Source organism: Natrix helvetica, assembly GCF_964273705.1.
Source record: "Natrix helvetica genome assembly, chromosome: 4".
Classification (NCBI taxonomy): Eukaryota; Metazoa; Chordata; class Lepidosauria; order Squamata; family Natricidae; genus Natrix; species Natrix helvetica.
This window is the reverse complement of record NC_138550.1, coordinates 101,032,687-101,049,635: the sequence shown is the minus strand read 5'-3', so window position 1 is coordinate 101,049,635 and position 16,949 is coordinate 101,032,687. Positions and strand designations below refer to the sequence as shown.

At 37.4% G+C, this 16,949-nt stretch overlaps 1 protein-coding gene across 11 annotated transcripts in view; it reads right to left on the bottom strand.

Moving 5' to 3' along the window:
• Positions 1-16,949, bottom strand: part of ATXN1 (ataxin 1) — a 239,744-nt gene that overhangs the window by 64,001 nt on the left and 158,794 nt on the right. For 7 of the 11 annotated variants that reach the window (XM_081950928.1, XM_081950925.1, XM_081950931.1 and 4 more), the window contains one exon: positions 13,192-13,288. The exons of 1 other annotated variant lie outside the window; for it this stretch is intronic. The gene's annotated coding sequence lies outside the window, so the exon portion shown is untranslated. The remainder of the gene's footprint in view (positions 1-13,191; positions 13,289-16,949) is intronic. 3 more of the 11 variants (XM_081950935.1, XM_081950933.1, XM_081950930.1) reach the window with 2 other exon arrangements.

Genomic DNA, 16,949 nt, shown 5'->3' with positions numbered 1-16,949 from the left:
TCAGCTAAACTCACTTCCTAGTGCTGATCATAATGTCCTACCAGTATATTGGGCCAGATGCATCACATGGTGGCCCCGCCACGTCGTTTAGCGAAGGGGGGGGAAGTCCTGATATGACATGTGACGACGCTGTGACGATGCAAGTTTGACACCCCTAATCTAGTCTCTTAAGACTATAATAGCCAGGATATTTCAACATTTAAAAGTAAAATATATTTATGAATTTGGACGGCTGAACTTACAATAGGTGCAAATTCACTCTCAAAGACATATTTGTGTGCAGGCCCAGATTATTTTAGTGCATCTAATATTTAGATATTATATAGCCCTTCATGGCATAGGCCCAGGCCATCTGATAAAACTGGCTCACTCCTATGGAACTAGCCTGCCCCAACCACGCTAGTGGAAGGGGAATGTCATGGTCACTGTCAGTCAAGGAATTTCAGCTGGCAGGGTCCAGAAGAAGAGCCTTTACTGCCATTGTTCCTGCCCTCTGGAACATTGTGCCTCGAGGGTTAAGATCCGCAGGCACACTTTTGGCCTTCTGAAAGGGCTTGAAAACATGGCTGTGCATTGTTTTCATGCATAGTCATAGCATTTTGTTGGTGGCTAATGGATAAAACCCCACCCCACGCAAACTTTGCTCTCTTCCTTTCCATCTTAGTCAATTGGTTAAGATCTATATTTATTTATTATTTTTAATGTCTATCTTAATGCTTATTGTCTGAATGTTCTATTTTGCATTTTAATTCAACGATTATAAGCTGCCCGAGTCCCCTATGGTGAAATTGGTGGCATATAAGTACACACACACACACACACCAGCAAAATGATAAATGATCAAGGAAGCATCCTGTGCACCGCCAGATCTGACTCTTCACTTTGATTTTGAATCTGCTGCAGCTGGAATGCATTTTCTAGAAGAGAACCTTAATGGAATATAACTCTTTGACTATCATAAAATGCCCGTTCCCTGGTGTAAATAATCAGTTAAAAATATCTAGAGAATGATTCCTCAGAATCCCCAGCTTCTTTGTCCCAACTTTTACCGTATCTTTATCTTCTGCAACACTTCTGGCCAGCCAAAATTCCCACAGACATTAGTACAAAATAAAAGGAGGTTAGCTGTTCAGAAGAATATGTATTACCATAATTTTTTCCATGGAAGGGAAAAAATTAGCGTGACAAAGAGCATCTAAGAGAGATTAAAAAGACTGGTAGGGAACAACCTTTATGTAAAATGAAGAGCTGTAACAGAGGAACCATTTTAGAGCATGTGCAAGGACTTTATGGCAACCATTTTAAGAAAATATCACAATATGTTTTCAAAATTACAATGTACTTATTAGCTTAAAAAGACTGCTTACCACAATGCTACACTGTTTTCTGTCTTGAATGGGGACAGAATGGGAAAAAACCCTACCTAAGAAGTTAGGTCAATTTATTTGAATTTGTTTATCCTTCCGTCAGCAAATATAAAATGTTCTTCAGCATAATTTAAATTCTCTTTCTTAACCAATAAGCATCTCATCCACCTCCTCTAATATAATATTTTGTTTAAAATGAATGGTACTGGTATTTAACAATGCAATGTTTATAAATGAAAATAGAAAAAAAATTCAACTGGCTTTGCTATCTACAGTATTATTATTTTTAAAAAGCTCTCTCTCTTGTTAACTCTGCTTCTGCAGTATTGCCAATCAGTCGTCATTCTAGATTTTTAAATCATTCTAATGTTGCTATCCAGAATTCCTAGCTATAGAGCAGATACAAATTTTCTGTAGTTTTAGTGAAGGCTTCACTTGGCCTGCAAAAAAGGGAAAGACATGGTAATTTGTATTTTCAGTGCCTAGGATTGGTATTTCTGCCCAAATTTAACTTGAATACTAATGTTCATCCTGCACTTACAAATATGTTAATTATGTAAGAGTAAAATTTATTCAAATAGCTATACGGTGTTCCCAACCCACAGGATATAAACAATTCAAGGAACTAAAAGGTCATGAACTTTAGCAGGGCAGGCCTTAAGGGTACTGCCAAGATGCATTTTTTCTTTTGACATCTCCCCAAAATAAGAGTTTAAAAACAATTATTATTGCAACACAATGCAAGCACCCTTCAATCAAGGGCAAAATTTACATATTTTTACAACCATCACATAGAAAGGCAGACCAGACCTCCAATATTTCTAAGGCTGAAGTGTAGTCCAAAAATACAATAAAGGCTAAATTTTAGAAGAGAGCTGAACAATGAAAACTGAGAACACGATGGCTATTTGATTATTTTGATTTATATAGCTTCTCACATCGCACAAGTGACTCTGGGTGGCTTACAGGATTAAAACACACAAACCTACCTCACATGACAACCCTTCCCCCATGCTCAAGGAAAAACCCCACTCAACATCAGTGAAGTCAATATTGCAATAACAATTAAAAAAACCACTTCTGCATAGCTTCTAACAAAGACAATGAACTATACCACAGCAGTTACAACAGTCAAAAGAGGTCTGCAAATGATAGCGGTCACTTACATGCTGCTTCTTGTAGTTGGTATCAAAATCAGTGATATAAAGACAACAATAAAAAAACTCATGATAAAACAATATAGAACAATATAGCCAAAACTATTTATCTGTGTGCTTTTTTGATACAATTTCCCAAAAAATAAGCCCTATCCAAAAAATAAGCTCTAGCATGTTTTTACATGTGCACCTAATATAAGCCCCACCCCCAAAGTAAATCCTACCTAAGAGCCTGTGCAGCTGGCCAGCTGCACATTCCATCTGTTGCTTGCGGTGCTGTGGCCATGAGGCGAAGCAGGGTGGTAGTGGAGCTGCCCCACGCGTCCCGCACCAACTTACCTCAGGGCCCCCGTGCAGATTAGCCACGCCCTAACAGCTGCCTTGTGGCAGCAGCACTTGTAACCATGTGCAGCAGGAGCCCATTTGGCTGCTGGCCCACTTCTTCTGTTTGCTTGCCGCCCGAAAGGAGCAGGAGGTTAAGTGGTGCGTTGTGGCCACAAGGCAGTATTAGGGCGTGGATGGCCTGGCTGTGGGAGGTTCTGAGGTAAGCTGATCCAGGGTGCATGGGGCAGCTCCACCCCCACCCCCTATCTCGCCTCATGGCCATGGCACCGGCTCGTCACTCGGCCTCCAACTCTGTTGTGGCTGCGAGCAAGCAGAAGTGGGCCAGTAGCCATACAGGGTCCTGCTGGACAGGGTTGCTGGAGCTACCGCTGCCGCAAGGTGAAGTAAGAGTCACATCATGCATGGCCTGGCTGTGGGGGCCCTGAGGTAAACCACTGCAGGCGAGTATAGGGTAGCTCCTTTTCTGCCTTGTGGTGGCAGCACTGGCACACTGCACAGCCTCCTGCCCCAGCGCGAGCAAGCAAAAGTGGGCCTCCTGTACATGGAGAAAAAATAAGACACCCCCTGAAAATAAGTCCTAGTACTTATTTTGGGGTCCAAAAGAAAATAAGACCAGGTCTTATTTTCGGGGAAACACAGGTATCTATCAGCAACTTCAATCAGTCATTCTACACAGAGAGAAAAATAGATTGTCACAATATTCCCATCAATTGTATAAAACTTCCTTAGTTTTGATATAGTCAGTAGTGCCCCTAAAAACACTGAGAAACTGACTTCTTGCTGAGAGTTATGAATAGAAAACATTCAGCTATTATTTTTCACTAAAAAGCTTATCCTACATAAATTCATTTACACAAAAGTCACCAAGAATGTGGATTCCCTAGAAAATTTTTGATTAACTATTAAGACCCAGGGTGTCACAGGTTGTCAACTGGATAAAGCAACAGCTATTTTCAAGCGGTAACTATTTTATCTAGCCATTTATTTGGAATTCTGCGTACCTAGTTATTCCTTTGTTTTCTATTTTCTATTTTAAAAATCAACTCATTTTTATATTTGAGTGCTAGATTTATTAGTGTCTTATTTATTTCTCATTAAAACTCTCCTTGTGTTCAAGACTGCAACGTTACAAAGCTACCTCTCTGGTTCAGGAGTAGCAAAGGAGTTTTTATATTCTATGTATTTGGCTTTGGGGAGGAAAATCTAGGGTTCCTTTCCTTGGTTCCCTAGATCTGGGCTGGTGAAGCTTTGGAGGAAGTGATAAGAATACCCAGTAAGATAGAGATTGTCCATGACTTGACTGCCTAACACAGGGGTGTCCAAACTTGACAACTTTAAGACTTGTGGACTTCAACTTCCAGAATTCCCCACCTGGTCTTAAAGTTGCCAAGTTTGGACACCCCTGGCCTAACACATCACAATCCACTATCATTTGTAAATTATTTTTTTAAATTGGGGTAACCCTAGAAAAAAGGCTCTGCCAGCTAAATTATCTCTCCTCTCTATTGGTAAAAGGTCAGCAAAAGAAGCAAAAACTAATGAAAAAATAATCGAAGATAAATTCTAATGGATATCCATACTGCATGTAGCAGTTTCAGAATTAAGAATGCTAAGTTGTGCAGACCACTTTTGTATTTACAAAGCCCAACTAGAAAAAAATGTAAATTGTTAACATTTAACAATTAAAATAAAGCAAACAAAACATTCAAACTAGTAAAACGTACTTTTCACTATTATTTTATTTTGGAACTACTGTTCACACGTTAAGTACATTTTGGAGAAGGATTTAGAAGCATAACATCTTAACATATGTTATCACTAGATGTACACAATAGAAAAAAAATGTGAAAATTAAAACACAGGCATCTGGGAATTCAAAATAACAAGGACATAGTAAGGTTAATAGGAATAGATGGTGAAATTCATTTTCTTTTCCACAAAGTGATTACATATATAATTTCAAAAGTGCTATTCAGATATTTGGTTATAAGCCTAGTTGGAAACTCTGGGAAATGAAAGACTTTACAAGAGAAATGGACATCAGCATTTATTTAAGGCTTTAAATATATTAACAAGAAAAACATGAGATTAAAATTAAAACCACTTTCAGTATTACTCCATCCTGAACAAATCCCTCTGAATATTCATTGCGCTCATTCTGGGTTATCAAATTTAACTTTTGCTTTCAGTATAAGCTACAATTTTCAAGACAAAGAGCCTGCTTAAAATACATTGCAATCTTTCAACCAGCAGTATTATCATAAACAACATTGTTATTGTTCTGTTGTCAACCCCATGTTATAACTCTAAAAACAAGAAAATTATGCTAAGACAATTAATATTGAATCAAAGGGACTAATGAGACAATGGAATGCAATCTAAAAATAGATTTCTTGGTGGTTATTATAATAACATTTTCATAATTTCCAGAAGCCAGGAAGAGAATCAAGCAGCTTTGGTATATCCATTGAAAGTATAATTCTTCTATGCTAGAAGAGTAAGAAGGGAGGTAACTTAAACTCCAAAGTAAAGAAAGTGAGTAAAGAATTGAGTAGAGCACAGTAGATAGTAAAGTAAGTAAGTAAAGAAAGAAAGAAAGGATATCTCTTTCTTTATTAATACTTCAAATAAAAGTTCATCTTAGATAACGTGAAAATACCACCAGTTGAATAGAAATATTATGAATGGAAAGAAGACTAAGATTTGATGAAAGCCAATAAGATTACCAGTTTTGGGTGACCAAAGCTTTCTGAGATTTTCTATTATCACTTAACTCAGAGGTGGGCATTTGCTATAGAAAGTCTATGGTTGCATCCTCATGGTCACATGATACAATTCAGATGCTTGGCAACTGGTTCATATTTATGAAGGTTGCAGTGTCCCAGGGTCACGTGATCAGCTTTTGCAAAGGTCTGACAAGCAAAGTCAATGGGGAATCCAGATTCACTTAACAATCATGTTACTATATTAAGAAATGCAATGATTCACTTAACAATTGTGTCAAAGAAAAGTTGTAAAATGGGGTGAAACTCACTTAGCAAATGTTTCACTCGGCACCACACATTTTGCGCTCAATTGTGCTCATAACTTTAGGACTATCTGTATTAGATTCCTGGTAGCTGTATATGCCAAAGTTCACAAAATAAAACGAATTGTTATAAAATAGTCAGGAGCATATACTTTTCTATTGCAAAATTTGAAGTATTAGAATTTATTACCTATAAAATAAGGTTGCATTTCTTTACAGAAAACAATTTTGAGCCAGGGGATTTTGTGAATAGACGATAGCTGATTAGACTGAGCCTCACTGAAAATAGAGATTTACTTGAAATAGAGGAGGAAGTGCTGCTGATGAACCATCATTTCAGCTACCCATTGGCCATCCTTCTCTTAGCTGCTAAATTCCAATGTTGGGTTGGCAAAAGGGTCCCCAGGACTGCTGGTCCTCAGAGACTTCAATCTGCCACCTGGTTACATTGATTGTGGGGCAGGTTAGGAGTTCCTCCGCAGTCATAAAGCTATCCCACATCCCACTTTGATCTTGCAGGGCTGGTGTACTCTGGCTTCCTTCAATAAAATAACTTGTACTATCAGGACCCTGGAAGCATACGTTCTCTGTGGTAATGCCTACCCTACCCTAGGAATGAGGTTCATCCTGATGGTCACCACCACTATGTTATTATTCAGAAGAGTGGTGAAAACCTACCTTTCAACCCAGGTCTTTAGTGAGGGAGAGCCTGTTATGGCTGCTATTTCCATTGATTTTATTGTAATTTCTTTATTTAATTGTTGAGACCCGCCCAGAATTGTTAGGAGTTGGGCAGTCTACAAGTTTCTAAATCATTGCAATTTCTATTTATATGTGAAATGGAGTTTGAAGAATTTGTCGTAGACATCTGAACATCAGTAGCACCTTGGTATCACCTATCCAATTTATTTTTATTAGCTAAGAAACTATCTAAGAGCAATCAATGTAGCTGTTTTTTTCCTTCTGTGTCTTCTTTCCGAAAGCTGTTTTCTTCTTCTGTGTCTAATATTCTGAAATATTATTAGTATCTAGAACTCTAACTACAATATCTAATATAATAAGAAATAAGAACCTTATTCTGATTGAAATACACTCAGGACGGCAGCTGCGACATACAAGAAACAGGCGGATAAGAAATGTAGTCCGCAACCGGTGTTTCACGTGGGGGATAGGGTGTTCCTGTCTACAAAGTATCTATGCTTAAAGGTACCATGTCAGAAGTTGGGTCCTAAATTTATAGGGCCCTTTCCTATTGTGCGGGTAATTAATCCGGTGACTGTGGAACTTAAGTTACGTCCTTTATTAGGGAAGACTCATCCAGTGTTTCACAGTAGTCTTCTTTGCCCCGCACACATAACATCGATACAGGGTGATCTTTGTTCCTTGACTCCTCCTGTTCAAGGTGAGGGGGGGGGGCAACATTATGAAGTCACCCAGGTCTTTGATTCATGTAGATATTGGGGCCATATCCAGTATCTGGTGCTTTGGAAAGGGTACCCACTATCAGAGGCCTCATGGGTTAAGTCACGCATGGTCGCCCGGTTCTATATCCGACACCTGGGGAAACCAGGAATGGATTTTGCCAATAGTGTTACTTATCTTCCAGATTCCACCCCAATGGTAGGGGGGGGGGTGGCATGTCAGCCCTTGGGCTGCCATTCACGGTGTGTGCGATATCTCATACCCAGCTGACCGAGGGGTTACCAGCTGTTAGTCTCCTGCATTCCTCCATCCTGGTGTCTCCTTCCTTTGCCCGATCGGCGCAGCGATGTGGCCTGGCTCTCCTCCTTCATGGCTGCTCCCTCCTCCCTCCCGATCGGCGCACTGTGGTTGAGTGGCTCTCCTCCTTCCTGGCTGCATCCTCCTCCCTCCCGATCAGCGCAGCACGTTTGGTGGTGATGTCAGCAGCTGCGCAACACAGCAGGACAAGTGCCGGTGCCGGGAGGGGACTTTTCCATTCTGTTTGCTGCAAGCATGGTCCCGGCTTCTCCCTGACTGGGCTGGACTGATTTTGTCCCCACAGTCCCTCCCTACCTGGACTGGCTTGGACTGGAGTGATCTTTCCTTTTCCAATGATTCTGTGCTTTGCGGGGGGGGGGGCTTATGGGTGGAGGTTGGCATATCCTCAAGTAAGGGAGGGTGGGGTTATGAGGTAAGGGTGGTTATGGGAGGGGCCTTGTGAGGTATGGGTGGGATGGGAGGAGCTATATGTATATAAGTGGGTGTAGGGGCTACTTGTTTAGATCTGACTTTGCATGAAATATTTACTAGTATCAGTCATTTGCTGCCAGTTATCATAAGTTTCACAAAGAAGGAGATAAACGCATTTAAACTTCCAAACTGCTTCTCTTGTCATGTTATTGGTGAATGCCGGAACAGTGACAGACACCTCTAATAGCATGAAGTGCTCATAGGATACCCTCGACTTCCTACTCAAGACTTAGGGGTACAGCATGTATTTTAGTACACCTGGCGTAGTCGTAAGGAAACATACTATTCTCAACATAATAGTTTTTCTCCAATAAGGATTGGATGGAATATGACTGCTTCCCTCTCATGCATCAGTAATAGTAACCTATTTTTGACAGATGCCAATCATAGCACATTGAAAAATGGGACTGTTTGGTTGGCATTACATGCTACTTAGTTCAGGTTTGTCTTATCATAGTTATTCCTACTTCATTTATGGTTGTTTCACAAATATGTAAAATCCATTATCATCCATTTTTCTTTCCAACTGAATGTCTTGCAGACTGAAGTCTACAATTTTTGTGGATGGACCATCCCCAAAAGCAATGCTGTTCGACAAACTACAGTGAAAGAATAGTTTCTGATAGCCACAATGCAGGTTAACGTCCACTATTTAAATCAGTTGTGAAACCATAATAGAAGACCAAATCAAACTCTCCGTTTTCTTATAATAAATTGGACGACTATAATATTCCTTCAGGCTAGAATGAAAGGGAAATGCAGTTAAAGATTTATCATATTGGAAAAGCTAATCTATAATCATAATTCTTTATTTGGATTTTAATGCAAAGTCTTCGCACACAAAAAGGGTGAATACATGACAGCCTTGGGTGATTTGTTCCTCCCCCATTTTTTAAAAAAAACCAGAATTTGTGCTGATCAAAAGAAAAAAGAAAGCAAAATGAGGAACTCCACAATTATCCAGTTTCAAAACTAAAATTTATCACTTGATTATAATTATATCTATTTAGGAATATGACTGACTGACTGACTTCCAAAAGGCTTATGACCAAAACATGATTTCCTAGAAACATAATGTATGGTATTATTTTTTGAGGCAACGAGAAACTCAACATACAATTTTTTAAAAGGAGGGCTACACTTATTAGACAATTATTAGATGACCCACATATTCCTTCCTGCTAGTATCAACTGCATCTTACTTCAGGGGTAAAATATGTTCTTATTCTCACATTCCAAATCTATATTAATGAATATCAATCCTTTAGTTCTTAGATGATTTGGGAATAAAGAACAAAAAAAAGCAAGTTGCAATCTTGCATTCCCTCCTCCCCCCGATTTACTTTGCCTATCATATCTATTTCAAAAGAATGAAAGCTCAACAACTGTAGTAATCCTTGCTGTGTTAGGTTACCAAAGGACCTCAAAATAGCTGCCTTAAAGTGGCTGTTATGAAAATATCAGAATATGGTGGTTCTGCAACAGAAGCACAAAATAGAAATCAATTAATAAAACATGCTAATAATAATTCATTGAAGCTAAATACTTATTACTTTGGCAAAGATCTTGTAGTCCTTTAACCCTACTGTACAGGTTGCCTTCCCCATTATGCCCATTTAAAGTAAAGCAACAGCTGTCTTCTTTGGTTCTTAGTCAAGAATAAGTCATTGCCTTTTCTAAACACATGTTGATCCCATCTCTAAATATATGAGCTGGTACACAGAGATTTGTTGCTTATAAAAGAGAGATAAAAGAATCTTTCAAAGCCTGTAATTCTGAGGAATAAAATAGATGCCAATATGTTTAGAAGGAAACTATTTTGGACTTTTTAAATTGTGAGAAAATTGCTTCTGTCAAGAAAAAGAGCTAATAATTCTCAAACAACTATACAATCATAAGTCAGAACTGCCCCCCCCCCCCACATTTAAAATGGTCTGTAAAATGTAAACTAATACATTGGTTAGCATTCTTGCATAAAGATTTTTGCCATAGTCTCGGGATCCTATTGTTGACATGCAGTTCTGATGAAACAATTAACAGGAGCACTCTAAGCCTAGAGAAAGGGAGTGTTATGAAGTCTGCCAGCTAGTGCAAGCTGCAGCATGACACAAGCTTCATGGGTTAGTCAATGACTGGACCTGCCAATCATTATGGATCAGTGCTTCCTAATAATTCTGGGTATTCTACATTGCAAGGTATGGGGTTTTGTTGACCAGTTTTAAACTACAATTCCTAGAGTTCCCTATTGTAACAATGAAGCTTTTCTTCTGAGGTGCTTTGCTCTGGAGATAAGTCACACCTACAGCTGAACAATGACTGGAAATGTAGATACCTTTGCTGTCACAGAAACCCCTCTGTTTCAGACTACCTGTAGTTTCTCCCTTCCACACAAGCCCTTTGATGAACCAGGAGAGGATTAAAAGGGAAATCTTTACCCCGTCCCACCTCTAGTTAAGACTACCAAATTTGGGGGGATCAATAGCTCAGCCAAGTTGAAGCAAATGATAGAAGATCCTAAGATTTAAACAAAAATTAACTTTATTAAAGGAGCCCAAACAAAGTAAGGTTCCCCTCGCACATATATGCTAGTTGTCCCCGACTCTAGGGGGTGGTGCTCATCTCCGTTTCAAAGCCAAAGAGCCAGCACTGTCCGAAGACATCTCCATGGTCATGTGGCCAGCATGACTAAACACCAACGGTGCACAGAACGCTGTTACCTTCTCACCAAAGGTGTTCCCTATTTTTCTACTTGCATTTTTACATGCTTCCGAACTGCTAGGTTGGCAGAAGCTGGGACAAGTAACGGGAGCTCACTCCGTTATACGGCACTAGGGATTCGAACCACCAAACTGCCGACCTTTCTGATCAACAAGGTCAGCATCTTAGCCACTGAGCCACCTTTAGGTTAAACACACACAAAAAACCCACACATTTAAAAGGAGATATAAAGCAACCCACCCAAACCCTAATGCAATTCCTGCTACCACTGAAACAACTCAATTTCCAACTTTGGCCAAGGTAACACCCCCCCCCCCCCCCAATTCAGGCCTTTAACAACTCTCTTCAAAACCCAAAAATTATTCCTACCTCAAAACCTGCAGAAACCACTTATTTTCCTTTATTGGCTCTTGGGGATCAGGAGACACCCTCTGAGCGCATGATTGGTTCATTATAGAAAGAGCCAGCAGGTGCCCACTACACCTGTCAATAGGAGTTAAACTATTTAACAACCATTTATTGTTAAACCATTTTAATTCCATAATGTAAACAATCCAACAAGAACCAAGGGAGCCAGAAAGGAAGTACTCAAGAGAATGCCAGGCATTCCCAAAGAATTACTAAATTCTAGGACTAATAAATTGCGTTAGCTATGGATACAATTTCACAGTGTCTCCAAACTATTTTGAAGTTAACTTTGCAACATTTAAAAAAAATCACAGCAATAAAGCTGCTTATCAAATGGGGATACTTTATTCCTTTTTTTTTTGTGAATAGCTCCTGAGAAAAACCCTTCATTTTCTGTTTGAAATGTAATTGAAAAAAATCTTTTTTTCTCAATTCTCTTTGAATTAGATTTGACGGTATACTACTCTAAAATCTAATACTGGTTACAAGTGGTCTTCATTATTTGCTGTTCCAGCCTGCCAACTGCATATAAAAAGAACCTAGATAATTATACCTTGAAAAGAAGTGCAGTACACATCCGGAAATATTCATCTGCCATGACATACAGGCAGAACATAACAATAACAACAAATTAAAAAAAAACTTTCCATGGATAATCAGGTATCCTTTAAAAAAACATGGTTATGTAAAACCATATGGGATGGCACTGTGGATAACAAGGTCTTCTTTATGCATATTAGAGAAGATTTAACTATATACTAAGGAACTGAATGCAATCTCTTCAATATGGAGGTTTAGATATGGAAACAGCCAGGAATGTCACTAAGTAATTATCTAAGTATAGATAATCTAATCTATATTACCTAGTTGTTACCAAAGTGAAATAAAATTGTAATCTCTTATACAATGAGTGCATACATATTTTTCCTTCTTAAAGGCTAACACTTGCATATATCACTCTTATATAGGAAGATAGAGTTGCATATATTTTTCTAAACTGAACTATATTCCTAATTACCAACAGGTAATTGCTAAATGATCTTTGGTTGTCTTTTCAAAATCTTCCAGTTCTAACAGATTAATAGGCTAGAGTTTATAAATGATAAACCCACGTATACTGAGAACTGTTAGCAAAATGCTAGCCTAAACAAAGCCCATCATCCCCCTTTGCCATTTAAATATTATGGGAAAACTAAAAACGATCTTTAGGGTTATCAGTGCAGTTCAATCCTAAAAATATTTAGTTGCTTCCTATCAAAAAGGAAGGTCACATAAAATGATAGCCAAACAAGTCTGATCCTGTACAATTTTACAAAGAAATGGAGTATTAACTTATTGCCAAGTTTGTTTTTTGAGAACGTTCACCTATCATAATTCTAAATTGAAGTTACTTGCAAGTTGCATTGAATTTAGGCCCAAAATAAATATGTGAGTCTAGATTTACTGCTATGAGTGTCCTATTTTGAACAATGTCGTAGAATTAAATCATATTCAGGAAATAAATGTTCATTTTGACAGCTAAGACAAGCACAAACATTTATAATACATACTTTGCCACACCTTCCTTTGAAGGCTTTATTGTTGAAATTTACTGGTAATATTGTTCAACTAACATAATGTATGTTTGGATGAGATTTCAAGTACTATTTCTCTTCTCTTTAACAGAACTGTCCAAAAGATAGATCTGTGAATATTTAAAACATATCTTTAACAATTCTCTTGATCACTCATTTATAAAGAAAAATACCTTTCATAAGGACCCATCTTGACATTAGAAGCAAACTGATATATTAGATGTCTAAGCCATGTTCTCTGCATGTTGCCAAATCATTGACGTTTATTATCATGGGTAAATAAGTGAAATGTAGCATCTGCCCTTCTTCTGATTCAGATGACCTAATGCCAAATATAGTTACAAAGGCGGTATTCAAAACCCATTATTGTATAGTTTACTCACACCATTCACTGCTGTCTTCTGGATATCCCAGGTTATGCTTTCCCTTGCAGAATTTGCAGATGTTACTGGATAGCTGACAGGTCCATCAATAGTGCTTCTTTCAAATAAAAAATTTAAAAGTAATGAGAAATAAGGCAAGGAAAAGTATCATATTATATAATAGCAAAGTTTCAATAAAAAAAATATTAATGGATTTTGAATAACTGGAACTGAAGACTCACTTCAAAGCGTTTTTAGAAACCTTGTTTCAAAAAGCACAAACTATACTGTATTACTTTATAATTTCTAATCCTCCCTTTTTGTTTCCTACTTTCAAACATGTCATAAAAACACATTTATGCGTATATCAATTTGTGTGTAGAGCAATGATTCAGTAAAGAAATCTACAAGGATAGCTATATAATTTGTTATGGGTGCATTACTTGGAGCCTGACATTCTGTACGTATGTATGCCTTTGTTTAATATATATGGATTAAGAAGTCTACCCACATACAAAACTATGCACAGTCAGAATTGTTTGGAGGCCAGGTAACATTGTACAATTTTCACCCACATTTCATCAATACACAGTACAATTTTACTATGTTGTGAACATTTCTATTTGTATATAATTCATACTTGCCATTTAAACACACAAATACAACTATAATATACAACATTATTTAAGAAGCATTCACTACAGTATGCTCACCAATTCCTACCTTGAATCTCTAATAAGGAGCGTTCTGTATGGCATTTTTCACATGATCTGAACTAATTTTAATAGACCAATGTTTTGCTTTCTCCTTATAAAAAATATAATTAAAGGCTCAATATTTTTTGTTCGTGAATTTATCAAAACCTTCCAAACGTTAAAGTAGAAATTAGCCTTCAGATCATGTCAAATTATTTTTCCCTGAAGTATCTTACATACAGAGATATAAGCACACTGGAAAGCCTAAAGAAAAAAGTTCTACATTTACAGGTTTTTTTGGAACAGGGTTCAGTACCTTTAGCTATGTGAGATCATAGCTAAACGTACTGTAGAGGCAATCGCAGTTAAACTGAATAGTAGGTCTATTACTTTCTAGGTAGTCAAAATTTATGAACCTAAAAGCCCATATTACATCCTTTCACCACTAGTTAAATTAGCTTAGTACATCTCTTTGGAACAGATTTAGAAAACAGAATGGGAACACTTAAAGCATGAGTTGTTAAGATATCTATTGAAAAAAATATTAGGCCCAGATAAGATCCTCAAGGAAAATGCTATACAACCTGCATCAGGATTATATTTGGCATGGCATGGCACAACTGTCTAATTATATTTCCAGTTGGGTTGACTTGAAAAAGTATTTGGTAAGAAGTAAGAGAGAAAAAGAGCACATTCCTTGACCAAGCACTCCTTCTCTCACCGCTCTTGTCCCAAAGGATACCATCAATGGCAACTCATGTCAAAGATTGTCTGTCTGCTATCTAAATAAATCACCTGATTCAATTGATTGTAGCAGCCTCTGCTAGATAACATCTTCTTTTGAATCAGAAGCAAGCAAGCAAGCAAATGGAAAATGGTATGTCTACTCCATCTTCAATTGCCAAATCTGGTGTTTCTAAAAATAATTATCTCAATCTAGTCAATCTAAATTTGTTTTATTTAACAAAGGCTTCATCACTACTTTTTGTATCCTTTCAAGAGGCATTTATTCCTCCAAAGTCCTTATCTCCAAATCAATTCTGATAGTTTTTAATAGTTAGGAAGTTAGGAAGTAGTAGTTAGGAAGTCTGTCCATCCTCATAGATCATAAAAGGCCTATGAAATTATTCTCAGTACCACTCAAGTATCACCCTAACCCTATAGTTACTCTCTCTATGAATTTTACCTCCCCATGGCACTATTATTACAAGTCTCCAAACATATAATTAATTCTGCTTTACCCTAGGTTTTGGATTTTATGCAGTCATATACTGCATTTAAAAGGATATCAAATGTATTTATTATTTAATTTCATTGTTTTATACAGGTTGGTCTCATTTTATGCTAGAGTTACATTCCTGAAAATCTCACATTAAGCAATTCACATAAAGAAAGACACTGAACCAGGATAAAAAATGGAGTTTGGGGTCATGATATCAAATTGTGTAGCCCAATGTAGCCCATAAATGATGTCCTACATTTTTAGAGCACTATTCTCAAGCATGTCTCAAACATCAACATATTTCAACTATGTTTTGTTCCCGGTCTCTCTGTATAGCAAAAGCACTTTTCCTACAGTTGGATTTCTAATGCGCCTGGTATTCATAGCAGAAAGAGGCAGAATGCATCACAACACTATGATTTTTATTAGAATTCTTTATTATATTGGGCTCAGTAGATTTGTCCAGGTGAAAAGAATGTCTTAGGCTAAGGATCTTTCACCAGCTTCAGTGTGATGCAACATTTCCCCCTTTGTTTCTAGTATTAGAGAGGTTCTTTTCTTCGGATAAGACATTATTTTGTTCTTTTAATAGTAATAACTATTGCAGGTAAACAAGTAAATGGGAAATGGGATACAACTAGAACAATCTCACAATATAATGGCAAATGTGTTCTGATGGTTTCAGCAGAAAAATGTTCAAATAGTTTATGTGGGAAGAATCATTTATTGCAGAAATTGCAACAGCCTTTGCTTTTTCATACAAAGCAAATTCTTAGATTAAAATAATCAATCCCTTAAAACAGTCACATGAGCAAAATTCAGATGCTTGGCAACTGACTCATATTTATGATGGTTGCAGTGTCCCACAGTCACATGATCACCTTTTGCGACTTTCTAACAAAGTCAATGGAGAAGCCAGATTCCCTTAACAACCGTGTTACTAACTTAAACTGCAGTGATTCATTTAACAACTGCGGCAAGAAAGTTTGTACAATGGGACAAAATCCACTCAACAAATGCCTTACTTAGCAACATAAACTTTTGGGCTCAACTATGGTTGTAAATTGAGGATCTGTATTCCTGTATTATTTCATTCGGACAACAATTTATTAAGTAGTCTGCGCCTTAGAGATTTATACAACTTAAATCATACAACTAAAATCTCAACATGACTGTGGTTTTTCTTGCCTGGCATTATTTAAAAAGATCAGATTTTTTAAAAAAGATACTAATTTTCAAATAATAATTTGAGCCTGTTGCAGATTTTATTCTTAAACAATGTTTCACAATGATCATATTTAAAATCCAAATAAATAAGAGCTCCTGTCACTTCTCACATTTTCAATCAGCTTTAACAAAAAATACCTTATAAATGTCCACAACACTTTTTCTACTTTATCTTGTTTATAATTACATTTTTGATCATCTATTTATTTCAAAATATGATTGACATCCTCTTAGCCTTAACAAGGAATAAACTTATACAGAATCATTTTTTTCAATGAGACTGGGATGAGTCAAAATCATAGTTTTATTCAAGTGTATTTCTTTCCCCTTTCCTCTGCTATTAATCAAGAACTAATTTAATCAAGGAGAGAAACAACTAGAAATGCGGATAAATTTCCTGACAGTCAGAACAATTAATCCGTGGAATGCCTTGCGATCAGAAATTGTGAGTGTTCCAACATTGTAGGCTTTAAAGAAGAGTTTGGATAGCCATTTGTCTGGAATAGCATAGGGCAGGGCTGTCAGGTTTCCGGTCCGCGGCCCGGATGTATCACGCGCTGCCCATGCCCATGCCTGTTTTAGTGAAGGGGAGGGGAAGTCACAATACAACACATGACCCCGCCGTGACGACGTGA